The sequence below is a fragment of the Plectropomus leopardus genome, chromosome 20 (assembly GCF_008729295.1).
Source record: "Plectropomus leopardus isolate mb chromosome 20, YSFRI_Pleo_2.0, whole genome shotgun sequence".
In the NCBI taxonomy this organism is placed as follows: domain Eukaryota; kingdom Metazoa; phylum Chordata; class Actinopteri; order Perciformes; family Serranidae; genus Plectropomus; species Plectropomus leopardus.
The window spans coordinates 27,702,603-27,726,950 of NC_056482.1; the positions used below are offsets into that span (position 1 = coordinate 27,702,603).

A 24,348-nucleotide genomic window follows, 5' to 3' on the forward strand; every position below is an offset into this window, starting at 1 on the left:
ATATTTTTCTTCTGTGTGTATAAAATCAACTTTGTGCTACAAAATAAACTTTATTATTATTATTATTATTTGGGAGTGTGCATGTGCATTTGTCAGTGCCTGAAACCAAAATCACTGTCAAAGTGGACATACTTGACGACTTATATATGAGAAAGGCCTGTTCTCATACCCTCTATAGCCTAATTAAATTGACTTGATTTATTTAAAAAAAAAAAACATGACAAGACTATAAGCATCCTAGAAAGAAATTGCCCAAAAATATCAAGAAATTTGAAAAAAAAAAAAAAAGAAAAAAATTACCTGAAAAATAGTGAATAAAAAGAACAGCAAAAAGCATAGAAATATGTAAATATGATCATTTTAAATACTGCTATCTGGACATTTTTTCTTAACTTTTATAGTATATTTGTCCCCTCAAAAAAATGAAAATAAGCAGATGACTTTTGTTTTGAGTAAATTTACATTTCAAGTTTACATTAACAAAAACTATTATACCATAAAGTGATGCAGAAAAGGCAAAAAAGGTGGATTAAAATGACCAGAATGCAGGAAATTAAATGCTAAAAATTTTCAGGTGCAGAATCCCCAAACCAATGGACACATAACGAGTTTTGGTGAGAATAAAGCAGCTGTATGGCATTATTGAAGCATCATATGACTTGTTTGGATCATGATCTCTGAAAATTGAAGCAAAGAAGCAAAATATTTTTTTTACCTCTACAGTTATATTTGATAAAATATGCTTATGGGTGTGACCCGAAAACTGAATCTTCTGTATCTCTTAAACACTTTGTGCAGGAGCAACATAAAGACACCAAACCTCAAAATTTGATGCTATGTCACCTCTAGGTGGGGCTACAGCAACATGACACATGTAAATATTCATATCCAGATGTAGATGAATCAACATTTTTTTGTCAAAAACACAACAAAAATAACTGTGTGTCCTTGGTGGGGTCTAATTTTAAAAAGATGACATCATCACCAGGATGACACCTACCTGTTGAGCTGCGTGTCTTTCCGTATGTTGACGTCGTGGTTTTCTAGTTGTGTCGTTGTTTTATTGGGGCTGTAAGAGCCACAGATGAGTCATCTCGCAGTCCAACAGCTGTCCTCTGGGTCTCAGCTTACAGGTAAGATACACTTTCCTCTGAAGGTACGCTGTTGCCTGGCAACGCTTCCAAACACAATGCCCACCAGAGCAGGTCAGCATTTGACAGGGCTGAGGCAGAGAAAGGACAGATGTCTGTTTTAGTGGCTGTTATTGTTGCTTTGACAGTAGAAAAACTGATTCTATTTATAAGAACAACATATATTCTGTGTGTGTGTGTGTGTGTGTGTGTGTGTGTGTGTGTCTGTGTGTGTGTACATTCACACAGATGGGTGACAAGTTAAAGACAAAAAAAAACATGAATATGTTAGTGAGGAAACACGCCCCTAGTTTAAATATACATCAAAATGTGTGTGCCTGTGCATCTGCAGCTACTAGTCAAAACAAAAAACAAAACCTTATTTTACGGGAAAAAAATGGCAGCTGTGGTTGCCAGAAAAATTCTGTAAAAATACAGTGAAAATGCAAACAACTTTACATAACAATCTATAAAATTTGCAGGTTAAAGATGTTGTAAATATGTACACTGTTTTGTCTGGTACTCCTTATAATTGTCCTCTGGTGTGACATAACTTTTAATGAAAATATTCAATTCAGGGATTGAGATCTGTGCTGCTGCTGTCGGAGATCTGGGCTACCAGCTGCCCTTTGGGAGATTCGCGCCAGAGATCCGCGCTGCCAGCCTGTGTTGGAGATCTGCGCTGCCAACCTGTGTTGGAGATCTGCGCTGCCAGCCTGTGTCAGAGATCCGCGCTGCCAGCCTGTGTCAGAGATCCGCGCTGCCAGCCTGTGTCAGAGATCCACGCTGCCAGCCTGTGTTGGAGATCTGTGCTGCCAGCCTGTGTCAGAGATCCGCGCTGCCAGCCTGTGTAGGAGATCTGCGCTGTGGGAGATCCACACTGTGGGGGATCCGCACTGCCAGCTGCCCTGTCAGAGATCCGCGCTGTGGGAGAGCTGCGCCATAGTATGTCCTCAAAAATGACCAAAAAAGCCCAAAAACGTTATAGTATAGTATGTTGTCAAAATTGGCCCAAAAACGTAATAGTAAAGTATGACGTTAAAAATGATCTCAAAAGGTCGTAGTACAGTATGTTGTTGAAAATGACTCAAAATGGCCCAATAACACCATAGTATAGTATGACATCAAAAAAGCCATGGTTATGATTTGAAAAAAAAAAAAAAAATCATAGTATAGCATAAAAAAATAGATCATGTTGAAAACATGGCTGAAAATGTCATGGTTTCAATTTGTGAAAAGTCACATCACATTATGTCAATAAATGTAATAAAGCATGTTAAAAAAATCAATATCAGCCCTAAAAAATAATATCGGTCAACGCCTACTTTTATAAAAAAAAATTTCCTGGGGGGCATTCCACCCAGTGTCCCCTATTATTTGGGAATCTCTTATTATGTGTATCTTTCATACTTTCCAAAAATAATTTAAATAAGAGGATTTTAGCTGTTAAATAATTTAAAAAATAAACATTGTGCAACTCTATATAGTGTACACAGCAAGTCAAACAGGAATGTACACAAGAGATCAGCTGAGATGTTCAAACAAAACCCCAAACACACACGTTTGTACTTCAATGTCTGTGAGAGATCTAAACAAAATCCATAACCCAAATCTGACTCTAACAGAAACTCTAAAACCAATAAAACAGCCGTTTGAATGAGCGACGACAGTTAAAGTGTTCAGTCTCAGTCTAAAACTGGTTCTCATAGCTACACGAACAAAGAGCGCACACACACACACACACACACACACACACACACACACACACACACACACACACACACACACACACACACACAGTCATGAGCAAACATGTCCTCCAGCCTGCAGTGTTTCTTCACACAGCGAACATGTTGTTACCAGTTTAAACTTCTCTGAAGACAACAATGGAGGAACTGGGCGGCTCCACTGAACAGTCTTTATGTCACAGAGGTGGAGTTCAGGTGTGTTTTTAAATCTTTACCGAGCAAAAACGTCCATGACTGAGCACCAGTCCAACCCGGCCCCAAAGTTTCTGTGTAAGTTTACTTGTAATTTGAATAAACACTCATTAACTTTTGGAATAAGGACCATGAATGCACAGAGAAGTCTAAAAAAGACCTTAAAAGGAGTATTTTTAATCCCCAAAATGACCATTTGGGGGTCAATTCTCACCTCAGGTTCGACGGAGGTTAAGGGCCAAATTAAGGAAAAAAGTAAAGGCTTAACATTATCAGCAAAAACTCGTAATATTATAAGAATAAAGCTGTAGTTTTACAAGAAAAAAAGTTGTAATTTTATGTGAATAAAGTCTTAATTTTACCAGAAAAAATGGTAATTTTACAAGAATAAAGTGATAATTTTACCAGAAAAAAAGGTGGTAATTTTACTCGAATAAAGTCGTAAAATCTTATATATTCAGAAAGTCTGAATTGTTTTTGTAGTTTGACAAAATAATCTCACTTACCATCTTTTTCATTAACTTTCTGTCACTCCTCGATTTCTTCCTCAGCCTCTCTGTCCGCGCTGTAACTCGAGAAGCACAGCTGTTATTTAAAATCAATGATTATTCTGCAGATTATTTTCTCAGTTCAAATATTTACAATAAAAACAAAGCATAAAATCTCACGTCTGAAAACCAGACGTTTCACAATTTTGTTTGACAAGTTACTCAAACAATAAATCAATAGTTAATTTAACTGCACGCTCATTTCCGTAACTTTATCGCCTGCTGACTTCAACAATAAAATCACTTGATTTCAAATTGTTAAACATTTTTTTTATCATGTTGAATACCATATTTAATTAATATCATGCTGTGCCAGATATTTATTAAATGTATTTATTGCAACTTCTAAATATTTATGCTTTGTTTTAAATAATATTCATGCTTTAAAAAATAATATTTATGCCTTTTTAAAAAAATAAAATGTGTGATCTTTTTAAAATAATATTAGCAATAATTGTTAAATTATTTCTAATTTAACTTAATTCCAAGCAAAATCAATCTGTGTTAACGACTTATAATCATAAACCACATCAATGAATCACTTCATCAAATATTTGTATAAATAAACTTAGATCATAACATAGTCCTTTAAATCATTTCATTTACACCTGAACTCTGAAATAAAAAACAAAAATAAAATTGCAGCTATTGCAGTGAGATTTTACCGTGCAGGTGCCTCTTTAAATCTCTTTAAATTAAATTCCACTGCAGGTTCATTTTCATAAAAACAAACTGAAACTAAGAGCTGCCCGTAAGGAAGAAAGTCTAGAAACAAATAGAGGAGTTGGAAGCAAAACGCATGTTTTTCAAAGAAATCATGTCAGTTTGTTCAGTTTTCAAAGGGTTAAAAAGCTGCAGTATCGTCTCTGTGAGTCCTGACAGTTTCTCCTGAGCATAAATCACAGCTTCAGACTGAAACTGGAGCTCACGTCGCCCCGCGGCTCGTAAACTTCCACCTTCTTTCACTGCGTAATGTCCCCTCTCACAACAACGACATCAGACAATCAGCATGAAAACGATCCGCTCGGCAAAAGCTCGTTCTTTACGCTGTCACGCGCCTCAAATCCAGCGCTCAGGTGAAACTGAAACTGATGCTCCCTGCTGTTATTTGGACTGAGCTCACATTTTTAGAAACCTGAAGCGACGTCACTTTTCAGGCTTTCGGACGCCTTTCACGAGTATTTGAACCCCGAGCAAACTGGTGCAATTTCTGTCAAAAACACTGGAAAAAAGGCAATGAGCAACTTGGCCAGAAATATTTATACATTTAATGACATATTTTAAATTATTTTACAAAATTAGAATAGTTTCTGAGCACTGTTTAAAGTAATTCCGTTGTTTTATTACTTATTATTATTATTATTATTATTATTATGTTGCAGGTTGCAAGAAATTAGTAGATTTAGAAAATTATCTTTTCAAAGGAAAATGTTTAGGAAAAAAGCTAGGGAAAATTATATGTATATTGTCATAATTACAGATATCGCATTATCTTAAAAAATTATTATCATTAGAATGTTAAGCACCTTTTTCAGATCTTTTTTGTTTGTCTATTAATAAATAACTAACTAAATAAATAAATAAATAATAATAATAATAATTAATAATTATAATAATTATTATTATTATTTATTATTTATTTATTTTTTTTTTTTTTTTTTTTACAAAATTTCAGGTAATTTTCTTGTGACTTTTTACTTATTTCTTGCTCATTTTAAGGTCTTTTTTGTTGTTGCTCATTTCCTTCTGTTTGTTGAAAGAAATCAAACCAATTTGCTCAGGTTTCACAGGGTTAAATTAAGGCTTTGAACAGTGTGAAGGCTTTAAATCCACAGCAGCAGCAACGAGCAGCAGATCCAAACTGAGGCCGAAAAACGACCAAGAACAAAGAGTCACATGGCCGCTGTCAGAAGGTCAACAGTGAGAGAAAACTGGCTCCTTTAATCTCGTGATTGTGTTTCTCGTGAACTGTTATCCCGAGCGTTTCCTGAACTGTAACCAAAACACAGCAGAGAGCAGAGCCTTCAGGGTCGAGCAGCAAACTTTAAAATCACAGAGACGTAAATGCAACTTTTGGAAAAGCAGCAGACGCAGATCATCAGCAGATCCTGATAATCCAGTTCCACATGTTCATCGTCATACTGAGCGAGAATAAGAGGTTAAAAGAAGCTGCACGAGAGCGAGCAACAACCTCAGCGGCTGAAAGTGAAGCCCGGGCAGGGATTTTGATGTTGTTTTTATGTATTATAATTAAATCCAATAAACAGCGCTGATAATACAAAGAAACAAACCTGCTTTAACTGACTAAACGGCAGCATTTACGCTCCGGCACAGCAGGAGGCGGCTCACCTTTATGTCGTTTCGTGAGTTTCCGATAAACACAGAAAAAGAACAACAAGTGCCAATCTTTGTTTTTCGGTGTGGACGTCTTTCACAGTTTCGGTGGAAGAGGACATGTCCAACTTCCCATCGTTTAAGTAAACTTCCTGCTTCAGTTAACAGGTGAGCCGCCGTCCTCACGGCACACGGTCGGCTCATTATACTCAAGATTTTACATTTTAAAATAAAGATTTTGGTTCTGGTTGTAAATGCATATCTGCTCCAAATATCGATCATCAGTCTCAGTGACTACTAAAACAGAAAATCTGTCAGCGGCAGCAGAAGTTTTAATTGTGGCACAAATGAATGAAAGTGAGGGAAACCCCGTCTGCAGGCGGGGAGCTTTTTTAATTGTGACTAAATTATGGTTAAAAATAATATGATTCGTCTGTGTTTCGTGTATTTATTTGAGTGTTGGAACAGTTACAGAGTTAAATATCCAGAGTGACTGTGAGTTTTACATGATCGCTGAAGCAGTTAAAAATGCGGCGTCCTGCTGTTATTAAGGCAAAAATCCGTTTTTCCGCTCGGTCCGTGAAGCGGACGACAGGTGTGACCTCAGTCATCACAGCACGGCGTTCACGCCTCTGCAAGTGAACGCCACTCGCCCTTTTTATCTTGGCGGCGCCGTCAGTTTGTGTTTTATGAAACCGGCCAACAGTTTATCAGACTCCACCCTCCATCAGAGCACGGGGTCAGACTGACGCCCCTGAAACCGCCGCATCGATTTGTGTTTGAGGAACGCAGCGATTGACGATGACCTTTTGACCCTCGTCGTGCCCGAAATGGTCACCGGCCTCTGTCCCGAGGAAGCGAAGGAGAGGTGATGTCGCTTGCGGCGGCGCTGCGTCTGAGGCCGCTCCCAGCTCGAGTCCTCCGTCCCGCCTCCCCGGCAGGACGCCGCGGCGGAGCTCCCAGCAGCTGGAAGACATCCGGCGGCGCGTTACGGCTCAGGTACTGCCACGGCCTCTTCCCCGCCGTGTCCCGCAGCTTCACGTCCGCGTTGAACTTGTTAACCATCAGCCGCATTATGTTCCTGTTGCCGTGCATGGCGGCGATGTGCAGCGGCGTGTGGCCGCATGTTGACTTTGCATTCATGTCAAAGGTCAAACCGGCTTTCTGAACGCCGTACCTGAAACCAGAGAGCAGATCAGAGTCTGGTCGCCTCGATGTATACTACATATATATATATGTATATATATATGTATATATATATATATATATACATACAAATATATCTGAAACATTTCTGCGATCATGTAAGCAGCTCAGATACGACTCATCACAAAACTAAAAAACCTAAACCTTCTTCTAAACTTCTAAACCCTGGTTGACATATTTAAAATTTAAGGACATTTCTAGTATTTTAGGACGTTTGCAACATTTTCGGACATTTGCAACATTTTAGGACATTTGCAAATTTTAGGATATTTCTGGGATTTTGGGACATTTCTAGAATTTTATAACTTTTGTAGGATTTTCAGACATTTTAAGATTTAAGGACTTTTTTTTTTTTTTAGGATTTTTGTACTTTTTACAAGATTTCAGGACATTCTAGGACATTTCTTGGACTTTAGGAAATTTTTAAGGACATTTAGGGTCACCCTATTGGAGGCCAGATTTGGCCTGCAGGCTGCCAGTTCCTTACTGTATTATAGTGTAAACCCCATAAAGCTAACTATTAGCTGCTAGCTGTGAGCTGTTAGCTGCTAGCTGCTAGCTACTAGCTGTTAGCGGCTAGCTGTTGGCTGTTAGCTGCTAGCTACTAGCTGTTAGCTGTTAGCTGCTGGCTGTTAGCTGTTGGCTATTAGCTAACAGCCAGCTAACAGCCAACAGCCAGCTAGCAGCTAACAGCCAACAGCTGCTAGCTGCTAGCTGTTAGCTGCTGGCTGTTAGCTGTTAGCTGCTGGCTGTTAGCTGTTGGCTATTAGCTGCTAGCTGTGAGCTGCTAGCTGTGAGCTGTTAGCTGCTAGTTGCGTACCATAAGGTGTTGAGGACTCTGTGGTCTCCGTGTTTGGCGATCCAGTGCAGCACAGTGAAGCCGGAGATGAAGTCTTGTCTGTTGAGCAGCGACGTGTCCTCTCTGAACAGGGCGTAGATGTTGGGCCAGGCACCCGCCGCCCCCTTCACCAGCCAGGCGTGCTCTCTGGGCTCCAGAGGAACCAGCGACTGATGACGGCAACAAACATCAACTTAAACTCTTTATTTTCCAGGTTTTTGTTTGTAAGAAGCTACACTGGTCCAGAGCGCTGCAGCCCACAGCTGCAATGTAACCACTCTGGGCTTTTGTGAACCACTGTATTTTAAAGCATGGAAAATCTAAATAAATATGTATATAAATATATATATAAATGTGGGGATAAAAGATAGCAAACTGTCTCACCTGTTTACCCTCCTGCTGAGCAGTGGAGGCGGCGGTGGAGACCCTCCTCCCTCCTTTCTCCTCCACAAGCTCTCCAAAGCTCTGCGAGCGAGGCGGCGTGGAGCAGGACGACAGCGAGGAGGACGACAGGGTTGTAGCGGAGGCTGAGCGAGGGAGGAGATCATGTGGAGGCGGTTCAGCCGGGCCGCCTCGCTACCTCCTGTGGCCCTCGCCTGCTCCTGCAGGAGCTGGTCCAGGTCGGCTCCCAGGCTGCGGCACATCCTGTTCCTCAACTGGCTGCTGAGCCGCCGGGCGACCCCCGGGCGCTGCCGCAGCGGCGGCGAAGAGGTGGAGCCCTCGCTTGACTCTGCGTCCTCACGGTCATCGCACAGATCGCCTGCAGGAAAAAAAAAAAGTTCAGTGTGCTTTACCCTTTAAAAACTGGATTGACATCAGTTTTTTGTGCTGCATTCAGGCGTCTTTCACAATAAAACGTCTAAAACACGAGAAGAAACATAATGAGCAACTTGTGAGGAAAATGTAATAGGTGAAAAGAAAACTATTTTGCATGGGTGTGTAATAGGAAGGTTTTTAGATATTATCAAAAAAAATTGGGAAAAAAAGCCCAGAAAATGTAAAATTAAATTACATATTAAAAACTTTGTTACAGATCGTTTTTCTTTTCTTTTTTTCAGTTTGTCTATTTTTTGGGTTTCAATGGTGCAATTTTTGCTTACACTTAACTTTAGACTTACATAAATGTATACAATATTTATATATATATATATATATATTTATATATCTGAAAACATTTCTTATTGTAGAGCTGAGCTGGAAATTCCCAGATTAACCAAAATTACACAATCTTACCAAAATTATCCAAAAAATGAAGAATGAAAATTCGGTAAAATGCACCAAACAATCCCTAAAGGTTAAACAAGCTACAACACGTCATTTCAACACGTTAAAGTGGTCAGAAGTTCTCACAATGGCCCAAAATAAAGGCAGAAGCGTCCATCACAAAAAGACACCTCAACACGCCCTCGTCTCGCAGTTATAAACATAAAAAACAAAAAATAAACCGTATTCTGAATGAGGAGATCACCAAATAAAATCACATGATCTTGCTGAACCGAGTGAAATTTTGGGTTGACAGACTGACATCGTCGACCTTTAGCTCTGACCTGTGGAGAGATGCCACGGCACCATGCGGACAACGGCCCCTGGTCGTCATGGAGACGGTCGGTGGAGTGATGGAATGGTGGATGACGAGCTGCGGGCTCTCGGTCGTCAAGGAGATTGCCCGTGGAGTGATACCACGGCGCCGTGGTTTTTACGGTGCCTCGATGCATCGTGGACTCTTGAGCTCGCTGCAGGACCTCCTGGATTTTAGACCCGCCTCGAGGTTTACCTGCCGACACAGTTAAAGACACAATCAGCGATTTTTAAAATGCATTTCTACAAGAGGCGGGTTTCCATTACAGATTTGCCCAAAAATTAAGCAAAATGATAAAAAATGATTGTTTGATAAAACACAATTGCGAGATGACTTTGTTTCTCGTGATAACATTTCAAGAAGAACAGTGACGGATGTTCAAAACATTAGGAGTCGACCGGTATTGATTTTTCAGGACTGATTATAAGCAGTTAATGAGACTGATAATAAATATAATGAACCGATATGCATTTACAATAAACACGAAAACCTTTTTGTTAATATTTGGAATTCAGAATATAACAAAACTAGTTTCCGGCAACTTTTTTTTTTTTATAAAGTCAAGTAAAAAATTTTTTTTTTAATTAATAAATAAAAATATCTCCCTGAGGTTTTATGAAGTAGAAGTTCATCCAATAATGACACTTTCTATGCACTTTTTAATTAATCTTATTGGTGATCATTAAAATAAAACACTGATACAGATGATCGGCAAAATGCCAAAAATCTCCTCCGATAATCTGTCGACCTCTAATCTTCACACGGATAAAACCCACTCTAGTAAAATTAAGATAAAATAAGGTAAAACCTGAACGCTCAGAATGCATAACATGAGATGGAAAATAAAGTAAAACACACTGACATTATTAATAAAAATAAGACGGTAGATGGCGGCAAGTGTTTTGTGCAAATCTGTTACGGAAACCCGCCTACTGTCTATGAACCTCAGACAACCGCACGTCGAAAAATCCAAACTACACCTTTAACGTGCAGACGGCTGCTGTACCTGCGCGGGCCTGCAGATCGTCACAGCTGCTGTTCCGCTGCAGTCCACCGGGGGAGCCGGGCTGCGAGTATCGGCGGTCTGCGTGGACGTCGCGGTGATGCACCGCCTCTTCATCTCGGAACGGGGACGGCACATAGCGTTCTGCATCTAAAGGCAGGCTGCGCCTGCTGGACGACTCTGGACCGGCCCACTGTCCACTCCAGCCTGAGCCACCAGGGGGCGCCGTTTCCGCTTCAACATCCTGCACGTAAATCTGCGGGAGCGGTCTTTCTGATGACGAAGAGGAGGAGGAGACAACAGAGGGAGGAGCAGGCAGGTCTGTGGCCTTCGCCGTGTCTCGGAGTGGAGCACTCAGGGGCCGCGCTCCTCCTGCTGAACCTCCCTCCACCTGAACCTCCTCCTCGTCCTCGTCATCGTCGTAAGAAACAGCAGATTTGTAGCTCTTCCTGTGTCGGATGCGGCGCGGGGCGTCCTGCAGCTGAAGACCAGCCTCCTGGTGGAGGGTTTTGGGGATTTGTTGGCTGGTTTCTCCAAGATTTCTGACTGCAGAGACCACAGGAGGAGGCCCAAAACTCACCGTGTGCTGCCCCAGCCTGGTGCTCTGATCTGGGGCAGGAGGCTCTCCCCATGAAGTCGCCCCTCTGGTTTCCTCCCTCTGAGGGTTTCTGGGACCTGATGGCTGATTTCTCCTTGATTTCTGGCTGCAACAACCACAGGAGGAGGCCCAAAACTCACCGTGTGCTGCCCCAGTTTGGGGCTCCGATCTGGGGCAGGAGGCTCCGTATAAACAGCAGCCTCCCTCCCTTTCTGGGACCTGCTGGGTGGTTTCTCCATGATTTCTGACTCCAGCAACCACAGCAGGAGGCCCAAAACCCACTCTGTGCTGCCCAAATTTGGGGTTTATTTGTGGCTCAGGATGAGGAAACGTTTCCAGCTGCAGACCGGCCTCTCTCCTGATGACGGTCTCTGGGACTTGTTGGTTTGTTTCTCCATGATTTCTGACTCCGCAGACCACAGCAGGCTCCGGATGAAGACGCCCCTCCGGCTTCCTCCCTCTGAGGGTTTCTGGGACCTGCTGGGTGGTTTTGGTGCACTGAAGGCTCCACTCTTGCTGCAGACTGGCCTCCATCCCTCTTTCTGGAACCTGCTTTTCTCCATGATTTCGGACTCCAGCGCCCACATGAGGAGGCCCAAAACCCATTGTCTGCTGCCCCACTTTGGTGCACAGATCTGGGTCAGGAGGCTCCGGCTGCAGACCGGCCTTTTTCCGTATTATTGGTTCCGGGTCTTTTTTCCTGGTTTCTCCATGATTTCCGGCTGCAGAACCCACATGAGGAGGCCCCAAATCCAACCTGTGCTGCCCCACCTTGGTGCTCTGCTCCTGGGCAGGAGGCTCAGACACACCGGGGCTCCTCTGACTCCCCACTGGAGCTCCTGCAGGTCTACCTGACAGCTCAGGTGCGCTTGTTCTCTGTTTCAGGCTCAGATTGGTCTCCACATTGTTGTTATTATTGTTGAGCATGATCCCAGCTGCAGGTAGGATTGTTTTCTCTCTGCGGTTCCTCCCGGCGGGGCGGCTGCTGTCACCTCCCTCGGTTTCTGCCGAGGCTTCTCCGCGCTATTAGCCGGGCTGCGGTTAACATTCTCCGGGAATGCTCGGAATTCTTCCCGGCGGGGAGTCTGCGCGGCTCGGGGGAGCTCCCCTCCTCCTCCTCCGGGGACATGTCCCTTAAATTTCTTCCTGAGGATGACGTGAGAGACGCCGTCGACCTGTTTGACGGTGGCCACGGAGTTGACAAACTTTTTGAAGAGCTCCCGGTTGCGGTTCCGGTCCGGGTGGTCCCTGATGAAGGCTCTGAAGTGCAGCAGCAGGTCCGAGTTTTTCACCGAGCCTCCGCTGCTCTGAAGGAAATGCAGCACCGCGTCCTGAGTGAAGTCTGTGGCCATTTCTGCTCCCAAATGTCCCCCCGAGTGTCTCCTGTCTCTGCCCGCGGCCGCTCGGCTCAAAGGTCGCAGAGCCGTTTCTGTCCGAGGAGCCAAACTCCGCCCACCTCAGGTATTTCCCCTCAGCCTACCTGCCGCATTCCTGCACGGTACCCGGATGTGTCTCATCATGTAGCCTATAAAAAAATAAAATGAAAAAAATCTGTTTAATAAATGCACAGGTGAGGCTTTTTTAAACAACAAATGCAACTGTTATTGAAGGTAAAAATGTTAACACTTATTTTGGATTTCTTAAAGCCCAATTTCTTAATTTCTCCGCATATTTTAGATGTTTTTAATTAGAATTGAAAGCTAGTTTGTCTCTTAAATTTTTAACAAATAGAAAAAGTCATTTTTGTAGATGAAATATACTCAGATGTTTTTTAAAATTTGTTCTTATTCTTTATTTTAATATCATGATCATATTATTATTATTACTAGTAGTAGTATTATTATTAGTATTATTTTGCAGTTTTTAAATTATTTTTTTTTAGCATTTTTTAAAATACTACTACTAATAATAATTGTTATTATTATTATTATTACTTACTGTTGTAATCCTTTCCTTGTCAGTCACTTTCGTATGACTGTACATTCTCTCTCTATATATATAAAAATAAATAAACACACACTATTTCATTGTTTCTGTTGCACTTGGGTCAATTTTTTGTTCATTTTACACACAAAAACTTTTTTTTTTCCAAATAGCTGTTAAGCAGTTCATTGATATTTATTTAGGTGGATGATAAAATCAGACTAAATGTAATATTTTAGACTTCCTTTTCTGTTTTTGTTTAACAATGTTTTATGATGTTTTGCAGCTTTCCTTGTTATAAATCCCAAAATTGCCGTATTGCCGATTTAATGCATCATAGTAGACATTCATTTGTCTGTGTGTGTGTATTTATGTGTGTGTGAGAAAGAGAGACACACTGACGACGACACAAAGTCATTCACAAAATACATTTATTTTGTAAAAACCAGGAGCTGTTATTTAATTGTCCTTTCATAAAGCAAACATTGAATTTCATTCAACGATAAAAAAGTCTGAGATAATCTGCTGTGCCTTTTGAAAACAACAAAAACAGACGATAACGAAGAGTAAAATCTGGTTACTGACGCGGACAGACTGTGTGCACGCTCGTGTGATGTTTAGAGATATTTAAAAGGTGCTCTAAAGACTAAAACAGTAAAATGTTGGCGTAGAATGAAACAGATAAAAACTATATGAACGTCCTCTCACTGCTGCTGCTGTTCAACAATAAATATTGATTCTGTGACGGCCTTTACGCCATTCAGAGTCCCCAGATTAATTGAGCTGAAGGGAAGCTAAATGGTGCCTGCTGCCTGAAAAAGCTGATGTGACTTAAATATAAACCCGATCTTTTGTGTGCAGACTGAAGATTTGACCCAAAGTAGGAAAATATATGTCCTGTGGAGAACTACGGGAGCCCAGAGAGGTCAGTGCACTCAAAAAAAGGTAAAATGCAGAGCAAATAATTTCAGAATAACTTAATCTCACAGTGATTACTGTGATATTGACACATTTCATGACTGTGACCTAAAAGAGAGTTAAAGAAGGTTGTGCAACATTTTACATGTTTATTTATTACTATTTTATCATTTTTAATGTTTTTTTTCTTGACTGATGACCTTTTTTTCCATTTCATATTTACTTCACCTTGTCTCACAAAAATTTGCAACATTTATGATTTCGGCTTGAATAAATACTTCATTGTGCCGCTTAATTTGAACGTTTCATGACCTCAGAATTAAATCACAAAGTCAAAAAATTTAAAAAATAAAATAAAGGGGCTGGAACTGGACGTCCTCAGAAAACTGCACATTGTTTTACATGACAGATATCCAAAAGTGAACAAGAAAAATTAAAATGTGATTTTTGTTATTTATGTTTTAGCAGCTGTTTGCAACAATCACACACAAAAAAACTAATGTGACACAGCTCGTTAACATTAATTGTAACTTGGAAAAGCGAGGCGTCATTTTTTCATGTATTTCTTTAATCCTTCTTTTGTTTTTCATGGCAGAAATTAAAAAAATCTTTTGGTATACTAAATTGTGGCTTTTTTTGTTAAAGTGTGATTATTTAGGAGCAAAACACTGACATTTTGAACATGGGGAAGAAGAAAAAAAACGGTAAATCCAAACTTAAATTATGTTGACATCTGCAAATAAGTCATCCTGTGAAAATCTTTGGAAACTTTTTTTTAAGAAATGTTTCATCACATCGGCTCTTAAAGAGGCAAAAGCAGAACAAAGTTTATGATTCAGTGTAAATTCTGCAGCAGACAGACGTCACGCTGCTACAGTAAAAAGTGCTACAAGCTCAGCAGTGACAGTGAAAGTGTTACAGTATCATGTGATCAGAGCACGAGCTCTCGTTATCTCAGAGTTTAGTTTTTTTTCGTCACGGTCAATTAAAAAAAAAAAACAGTGCCCCCTCAAAGTTTGGTGTTAATTTACGTTTTGACTGTACATGTGCGAACGCCGAGCGCCTGAAAATCTCTGAAAAAAGTTTGACAAAGTGAATCTAAAGATGAGAGTATTTTGTCTTTGGAAGATAAAACACCGGCTCACTTTGTTCTGTCGTTAGATATGAAGAGTTTCTGCAGGTTTGAGGCTCCCGAAAAGCACCGTCAAGGTTATTAAAGGACAACTCCAGAGCCAAAATACATTTTTTTAACCCTCTTCTTTAGTTCAGTTGAGGACATTAAAGGGATAGTTTGAATTTCGGGAGGTAACGTGGGGTGTTTATCCACAGTCAGTACAGCAGGCTGGAGTCCCACATGGAGTATACTGCTGAGGGGAAAGGCAAAAACTTTTTTAGTCACCTGAAAAACATCAATATTAGCAGAAGTGTACGCTATATTTAGGATATTTTCACTGCTTTACGTTGACGTCTAACAGCCGGTTTCATGTTCTCATTAAAGCCGCCAGTTTGTTTGTGTTATTGTGGGACTTTGGTGAATTTAAGTCACATAATAACACACACAAAAACTGTTTTCTGTAAATTAAAAATGACTGATTTAAGCCCTCCCGTCACTCGAAAATGAGTTTGTTTTCTTAAGTGAAGGAGAGAGATAAAATTGTTAAATATATTTTAGAAAATAGGGGAAAATGTCCCAAAAACTGTATTTATAATTATACATTTAAAATTATGTTACAGAGGTATGAATTTCTCTCTGTGTGTATTAGCACTTTTTTCAGGTAATTTCCTTGTTTTTATTATTTATTTATTTTTTACCTTTTACTAATTTTCAGGTCATTTTCTGGGTTTTTTTTTGTTTCTTGTTTTTTTATTTTTCTGGTCATTTTCTGTTTTTATTTTTATTTCTTTACCTTTTGCTAATTTTTAGGTCATTTTCTTGTTTTTTTTTCTTTTACAGGTCATTTTTTAAAACTTTTTTCCCTATAATTTCTTGCAGATTTTGAGTAATTTCTTAAGTTGCTCATTGCCTTCTCCCCAGTTTTTCAGGCGAATTTGCTCAGGTTTCAAAGGCATAAAGTAAAGCAGTGAAAACATTTGAAATATAGCTCACACATAAAGCAACATTATGCAGCTTTTACTTGATTGTTGAGTGTCACTCCCAAGTCGTCAAATACCGACATTTTGGGTTTGTGCTTCAGTCCGACCTTCGACCAAATGCGTCGGTATTTGACGACCACAGAAAGAGACTCAACACTAAAAGCTGCATAATGTTGCTTTAAACTCGTGTTGGTTTTTAGATGGTTCATTTGTTTTGCTGCTGCCTCGTCCACACATGGCTTCTGTGTCAGACTCTAAACTTTCCCTTTAAGGTCATCTGAAATATTTCTGTAAATGTGGAGCTTTCTAAAATACCTGAAAAATACTTTTACATCTTTGAATTGCTGCTCTCGGCCGTACTGAGAGGCAAATTTGAGATATTCAGATGTTGAAGGCAAACATGTTTCAGACACGATAAGAGCTGGAAACCTGCAGGAAATGATGTAAAAACGCTGGGATCGTCCTTTGACGTGTTTGACGGTGAACTTTCCGGAGGATCTTTAGAAATGTCGGCAGCGGTTGGTTTCATCCACGCAGCGCTGGCCGCTGACGCGGAGGTGAACAGACGTGAGACGCAGAGTCACGTGTGAATAAAATGAGGCACGTTGAAGTTTTTCTTCTGCATAGTTTCAGTGTGAACTCTTCCTTCATGTGGAGCTCCTTCAGTCCAGAGCTCAGATTTTAGGGAGCAAATCGTCTTCATTTCTAATCCTTCACCGCCGCTCTGACGGCGGCCGGTCCGTGACGTCACAGCGACGTCACAGTGATGTCACAGTGGTGGAGCGGACCACGTGGGCGGCGCCTGGAGTCACAGCGGGGGGGAGCAGCGGTGGTAAAGGCGACGGGCAGTGGGCGGGGCTCGGTGATGAGAACGGACACCCTCTGGACCAGCCGTGAGCCTCCGCCACCTCCTGCGGCAAACTCTCCGCCAGCCGCGTCAGCTGCTCCTCCTCCTGCCGTATGAGGTCGTCCAGTTGCCGCTGGCGAATGAGGAGGGAGGGCTTGGTGCCGACGAAGCGGCGGTAGTCCCGGAGCTGCGGTTCAGTGAGGTAGCCGGACAGGATGGCGTGGACGACACGCTGCCGCCGGTCCAGGTTCTCCTTCAGCTCCCGGGCGTCTTCGGTTTGAGCGAGCAGCAGAGAGCGCTTGTGATGGAGGCAGTCCTGAACGACAGGAGACACCGAAACATTTATCAGCGCTCACACAGTCTGGTTTAATACAGAGATAATCAACTCATGGCCCGCAGGCCAAATCTGGCCCCCCAATAACAGCTGAGCGGCCCCACGGCCATTTTTTAATTCTCAATAAATATAAAGTGACTCACACTGTTTGTGTACTTTTAGTTTACTTAAGGTGTCAGAGTGAATAAAACAGCATCGAATTGGGACTTATTCATAAAAAAGTGTCAGTGGAGGATCCCCTGCACCCCCCGACAGAGGGCCCAGCTAAACCCCGAATGTCCTACAATCCTAAAAACGTCCTAAAATCCTAGAAAAGTCCAAAAGTCTCAGAAATGTACTTAAATCTGAGAAATGTCCAAAAATCATAGAACTGAGCTAAAAACCTAGAAAAGTCTAAAAGTCCTACAATTGCGCTAAAATCATAGAAACGTCCTAAAATCCAAGAAATGTCCTAAAATCCAAGAAATGTCCTAAAATCCAAGAAATGACCTTAAATCCGAGAAAAGTCCTAAAGTCATAGAAATGTCCACAAAACCTAGAAATGTCCAAAGATCCTAGAAACATGTATGGGGCTGCTGTGACTGGCCCCTGACCTTCTGTATTTTGTAAAAGTGTCCCCTAAAGTTTAGTGTCCCTGCTGCAAACTGTACACGTCAACATCCACTAAAAAATGAGGAATATTTTATTTTCACCATCTAAGTCTTTAAAGAAGTGAGCGATTGTTTCTCTGCCTGTTGACTATCACACATCTTTATCCGAAATAAAGTCCTATGGGGGACAGGTGAAGGGGAGGGACTATAGGCTGTCAGTTAGCAGGTCAGCAGAGTGTCAGACGGGTATGTCCTGTCCCTGTCCTGTCCCTGTCCTGTCTCACCCTCTCGTCCGCTCTGTCCTCCTCCGACAGCTCCTCTCCCTCCAGAGCGAGCAGAGATCGGTCGATCCTCGACAGCCGGCTGCACAGCGACAGCAGCAGGTTCACGATCTTCTCCAGATCTCCTGCAAACACACACACACACACACACACACACACACACACACACACACACACACGTCTCGTTCTTGCTGTACTGCTTCTGTTTTCTGTTTTGCTTTTTTTAAATGTGACTGTTGTCGTACCGATGAACATGCTGTACTTGTCCCTCTCGTTGGTTTTGAGGCGTTCCTGCACCAGCGTTTCGATGCTCGCCCCCAGCGCCTGGTGACCTCTCTGCTCCTCACACAGCGCCTCTTTCTCCTGCCGCAGAGCCGCCGCGCTGCGCCGCAGAGCCTCACACAGCTCCACCTGGACGGAAACACAGCGACACACCTGTGATACTGCTGAGGGGGTTTTCTGAAACTACGATCAAATTCTTTTTATGTCGATATTAAGACAAAAATTCAGTGGTAATAATGATAAATCTGTTTTTTACCTTCCTGGTGTTGAGGTCTTTCTCCTCCTCATCCAGATCGGTCTCCGTCCCTCCGTCCGTCGCTGAGCTCGCAGCAGAATCACAGACGCAACCTTGGATCCTAGAAAGCAAACAACATCATTTAAAAGCTTCATTTCATTTTTTTTGTTATTTCCTCAACGATACACTGCTGCCGCTGATGGAGACGTTTTTATGTTTCTGCAGGTATCAGACGCTCCAATTTAAAGCTTTTTCACACCTTTTAAGATCATTTTTAATCAAATGTACGAAAGATTTTCAGACAAATCATCATTTACCTATTTAAGCTGTGCAGATATAAAGAATAAAGTTAGATATACAGTATAAAGGTAAGTGTGTGGTCCAGTGCAGAGGAAGGTTTAACTAGGTTTTATTAGAGTGAGTTAGTTCAATAAAGATAATATTAGGTTCAGAGGTAAGTTCAAGGATTTGAAACATCACAAATGTGGACTCATTTTGACAAAAACAAATTAAAAGCTGGAAAAATGAAATTTAAATTTAAGACCATTTCGTTATTTTAAAGGTCTGATATATATATATGTGTGTGTGTGTGTGTGTGTGTGTGTGTGTGTGTGTGTGTGTTTTGTTTTTTATTGAATTTAAGACCCTTTAAAACCTTTTAAGGACCTGCAGACACCCTGAAAATAATCATTTAATAGTGCACAAGCACAGAAAGAACAAATTCAGAGGAAAGAAATTCAGAAAAATAAAGAATTTGAGAGCTATCAAAAAAAGATGAACACAAAAGGAAAAAAAAAGAAAAAAGAACAAACACAATACCAGAAAAAGAACACAAAAAACATGCAAAAAGAGTAACATATGTCACAGTGTTTTATGCTATTTGCTCTTCAGTTTTGTTTAGAGATCAACTATTTTCATGCACAATAACTGAACTAATCCAGAGTTTCCCCCAAGTTCAGACTCTAAAACATCCAAACTTTTTTATTCAGAGTATGAGCAGTTAGACGGGAGGAGGCTCTGTCTCTGGCCGCTGGGTGTCAGTGTTGTTCAGTTTTTCGGGCTGCAGGAAGAACTCAGACTCAGAAGACGAGAAAACAAAAAAAACAAAAAAACATTCGACCTTTGAAATGAAACAGCGTTTTAGTCATGTAGACGCTGAAAACTTGAGATCCGTTCTCATGCAGCTAAGAAATGTTTTACGTGTCCACAGTTGCTCTGTGACTCAGTGACGTTCGCAGAAAGCGTCTCTGAGTTTGGACACTCTGCTGCGGAGACATGGTTGATCAGGTTCGTCTGGTCTCTCCTGTCCCGGCTGCAAACGCCAACGCTCAGTCATCATGTTTTTACCCTTCATCACTCTGACCTGGTTTCAGATCTGCAGATTTATCTGGTGTTTGTGTTCACGGACAAAATAACACCTTAAGAGTGTGGACATTTTCCCACAGCTGCACCTAAAGTTAACCCTGAAGTACCCGCTGCCACGACCCTGAGACCAAACCACAAAACTACATTTTTATTTTTATCATCGTTTTCTCATAATTTATCATAAAAAGCTCATTTCTGCCAGTGTGATGAAAAAAGAAAGATTATGAATTACAAACTCCCTATAAATAATGACTCAAAATAATCTGAAATAAATAAATAATGCAAAATGATACTAAATCGTTATTTTAAAAATGTCAATATTTCAAAATACTTCTTATTATTGTGACATACCTTGTCATTATTCTGAGAAACTCTTTATTTTGGGATTCTTCTCTCTGTTTTGAGATATTAGGTCATTATTTTGAGAAAGTTTCTCAGTATATTGACATAAAAACTCAGTATTGTGGCGTGCTGAGTCATTATTTTGAGACAGTATGTAAATATTTCGAGATATTATGTTTTGAGAGTCATTATTGAGTCATTATTTTGAGATACTAAATTACTATTACGAAAATGTTTCTCATATTGAGATACAAACTCTTTATTTTCACATATTGAGTTGTTATTTTGAGATAAGTCATTTTTGTGAAGTTTCTCATTATTTTATTTATTATTTTTTAAAAACGTGTTATTTTGACATATTAACTCAATAATATAAGAAAACTTCCAAATTTTTGATATACTAAGTCGAATCTGAAGATAAGTAAGTGATTTTATTTATTTATTTTTTAAAATATTTTGGGATTATTCTATTTATTTTAAGATACAAACTCATATTTTGACATATTAACCAATTATTTTAAGATATATCAGTCATTATTTTGAGATTTTTTCAATATTTTTATCATTTTGAGGTAAAAAAAACCCCTACTTTTTCGTTATTTTTTTAGAAAGTTTATCAATAGTTAGAGATGCCAGCTCTTTCTTTTGGGATGTTTCTCATTATTTTGAGATACTGAGTCATTATGATCTACTGAAGGTTTCTGAAAATACACTGTTTTTTTTTTAACTTCTGTTTCAATGGGGAAACATTCCTTTCCTGAACATTTTGTTTCCACCAAACCAAAACAAATTAAAATGATCACTGACTCTGAAGGCCACAACATGCAGAGCCGGCGGAGGTCTGTGACGGTTTTTCTCCGTGTCAGCAGCAGATAAGAGAAGGAGGCTGTCAGCAAACACAAGAATGACAAACGCTGGTTTACACAAAGTCCTTTTCCTCCCCGTGTTCATTTTATCATTCAGCTACTGAGAGTCACTTTCTGCAGTTTTGGTCTAACGGTTAAATAAACACATAAAGGTCTTTATCCCGGAGTAACATTTAAAGGGAATTCAGTGTAATCCTCCTCCAGCGTTCACCGCATTTTACTGTTATAATTCACTTTCTGTTTGAAATCTGCCATCCTGTTTTTCCCTGTTTTTGCTAAACCGGCTGGAGGCAGCAACCGCAGTAGAAATCCAAGTTGTGCAATTTTGAAGGAAGCTGGAAAATCTACATCACGAACAAACCGGCACGATTAAACCCGGAGCGCCAACAAAGAGTATTCAGTTAAAAAGGCTGTTTGAGCTTCACGTTTATGTTAGCAGGGAAATAAATAAAAGGACGAGAGTTTTTTTTGATACTAAAACAAAGAGTCTCGGTATATTTAAAATACAGCTGATCGTTTTTACCTGTCATCCAATCTGCCACTGCCCCTTCGCAGCCACGATGACCTGCCAGCCAGTCTGCTGTTCGGAAAGATCTCCTCCAAAAGCTCTACGGTGGATTTACCACCCCACGTGTCGAGGAGGGGCGCCAGAGAAGGGTCCTGCAACACCTGCATACAACGAAAAGGAAGAATCAAACTATGAAAGATGACAAAGACGGAGACAGGAGGAAAAGGAGGGGTTATACGCACATCTCTTTCTTTATTTTTGGTGAAGGTGCAGGGCGGCTGAAGAAAAAAGGAAGGTACGGCCGCACACTTACTCAACGCCACAAACATATTTTATTGGATCACAACGTTTCGACCAAAGCGTGTGAGCTTTTTTTTAACAAAGACGACCACACACACCCATATTTATAGATATCGGACACTGACAAGCACCGTGATGACAAACACAGCGTCAGTCTCACTATGACAGAAGAGCGTCAGAAGTACGTAAGAAGGCAAAGACGGCGTTAGAAGTAGGTAGACTTTGGTGGATTTAGACCTATGAATGACAACGGAGGTAAAGACGAGCTAAACAAAAGTCCGAACAACGTGGACGAAGGCAGAACCAGAACTTCCGACTTCCGGTACTCACCAGCTGCCGGGCGAGCGACTCCACTCGGAGCTCCTCGGGTGTCTTTTCTCTCTTGGGTAGCGGCTGGTACTCAAGACCAAGGTCGTCCTCGGTCGTGGTGGATGTGCTGCTCGAAGTGACGGCGGAGGGCTGTGGTTTCGTGGAGGAAGAAAGGTTGGACGCAGACGCAGGAAAGACGGTGGTGGAGGGGGACAATGGAGGCGACTGGAGGGATATCTTCCCGCTGGGAACGATGGAGTTATTTAGGAAATCCACCGTCGTGCTGAAAACAGATAAGACAAGAGACAAAAATTAATAAAGTTTTATATTACTAATAATAAAATCATGAATTAACCCTCAGGGTCCACTTCAATGTTACACACTCGTATCACACTGCGAGCAAAATCAAGCTGTAAAACATATCATACATTATTATTATTTTTCATTTAGTTATTTTTCTTAACCAACATCGGTCCGAATCATAAATATCAAATACTCATTAAATTACAGAATTGTAACCCTTTAAATGCCAGGTTTTTGTCATGATGCCGCCATGTTTTTAGGTTAAAAACAAAACACTAAAATGAATTATTTTCAATATACTTGCAAAGTAGATTTTTATTTTGATGACGATGAACTGGGATATGTCAGAGGTTAGCAGCAGCATTGATTGTGACACTGCAGGCGCCACATGCCAAATATGGTAAAAAATGACATCATCAGGGGGAAAACTGTAAAGATTACAAATTTCAGGTCAAAAGCCCAGAATGACACTCAGAAATAATACAAAGCATGTTTTTATGCGCTGATGGCTGTGGGATCAAAAATTGGAGTTTGAATGGGTTTCAGTGGAGCATTTTTTGCACTTAATAACATGAATTTAACTATTTAGTTTCCACAGTGTGTTTTAGACCTATTGTTGGATCTGAGCTGGAAATTCACTGATTAAACAAAAACACACAGTCTGGACAAAGTTTATGCCATATGCATGAAAACAGCCAAAATGATCAAAAATAAAGACCGAAAAGCGTGTAAATTGCACCACACAGTCCCTAAAGAGTTAAAGATAAAAATGTTATGTAACAAACCTTTCGACAGCTTGTTGTCCAGCATCCGTCTCCAGCTCAACTGGAGGAGGAGGAGGAGGGAAGTCCTCCAAGATGCTTGTCTCTTTGATCGGAGGAGGTGATGAAGGGGCTGGATTTTGGAGGAAGACCTCGTCAAAGTCCTCCTGCGACAGACCCCTGGAGGACTCCAGAGGGTGCTGCTGGTCTGAGAAGCTGAGGAGGCTGGACTCGGAGATTCGCAGTGAGGACAGGAGCCGGGGAGCGGACGGACTGGAGGATGGGGGAGGAGACGACGTAGCGCTCCCGCTGTCGTTTCTGCTTGGTGGAGATTCAAGCTGGACATGTGGCGTTTGCATCACGGGCGAAACTCGTTCGGCGTTTTCTGCAGAAAACCCTACTGTGGTCTCTAAACTGAGGGCTCTCTCTCTAAACGCGTCCTTTTCAGTGTCTTCTAATATGCTGGCGTCACTCAAACTGTGTCTTGTCTGTCTGTCCCACACCGCTGTTTCACTGAAACCGGCCGTGTTACGTCCTTCACCGTCACTTGTCCTGGTTTGCGGGATGTCTGGGAAGGTGATGGCGTCCAGGTTGGCCTGGCTCAGCCTCTCGTTAGCACGCCACTCAGCGTTGCCTCTATCCTGAGTCCCTGGAGGGGAGAGGGGGCAGGGCAGGCCCACGGAGGCCGCCAAGGCGGAGGTGCTGAGGGCTCGCTGCCTCTCGCTGTTTCTCTGTCGCTCCCTACGAGTGACCGGAGTGTGGGAGGAGGTTTCGTCTGGGATCAGAACCAAAGGAAGGTCAGAGAGGAGCAGTCTCATGTGGTCAGACGTATCTGCGCTGTGATTAGTGAGAGCTAAAATAAAGCTGGAAGCACATACTGTCATTCTGATGTTAAGAGTAAAAAAAAGCGCCGG

General features: G+C 41.3%; 1 pseudogene; it reads right to left on the minus strand.

Annotated features, from left to right (window-relative positions):
* Window positions 1-16,067: 16,067 nt before the first annotated feature.
* LOC121959639 overlaps window positions 16,068-24,348 on the minus strand; it is a 61,350-nt pseudogene continuing 53,069 nt past the window's right edge.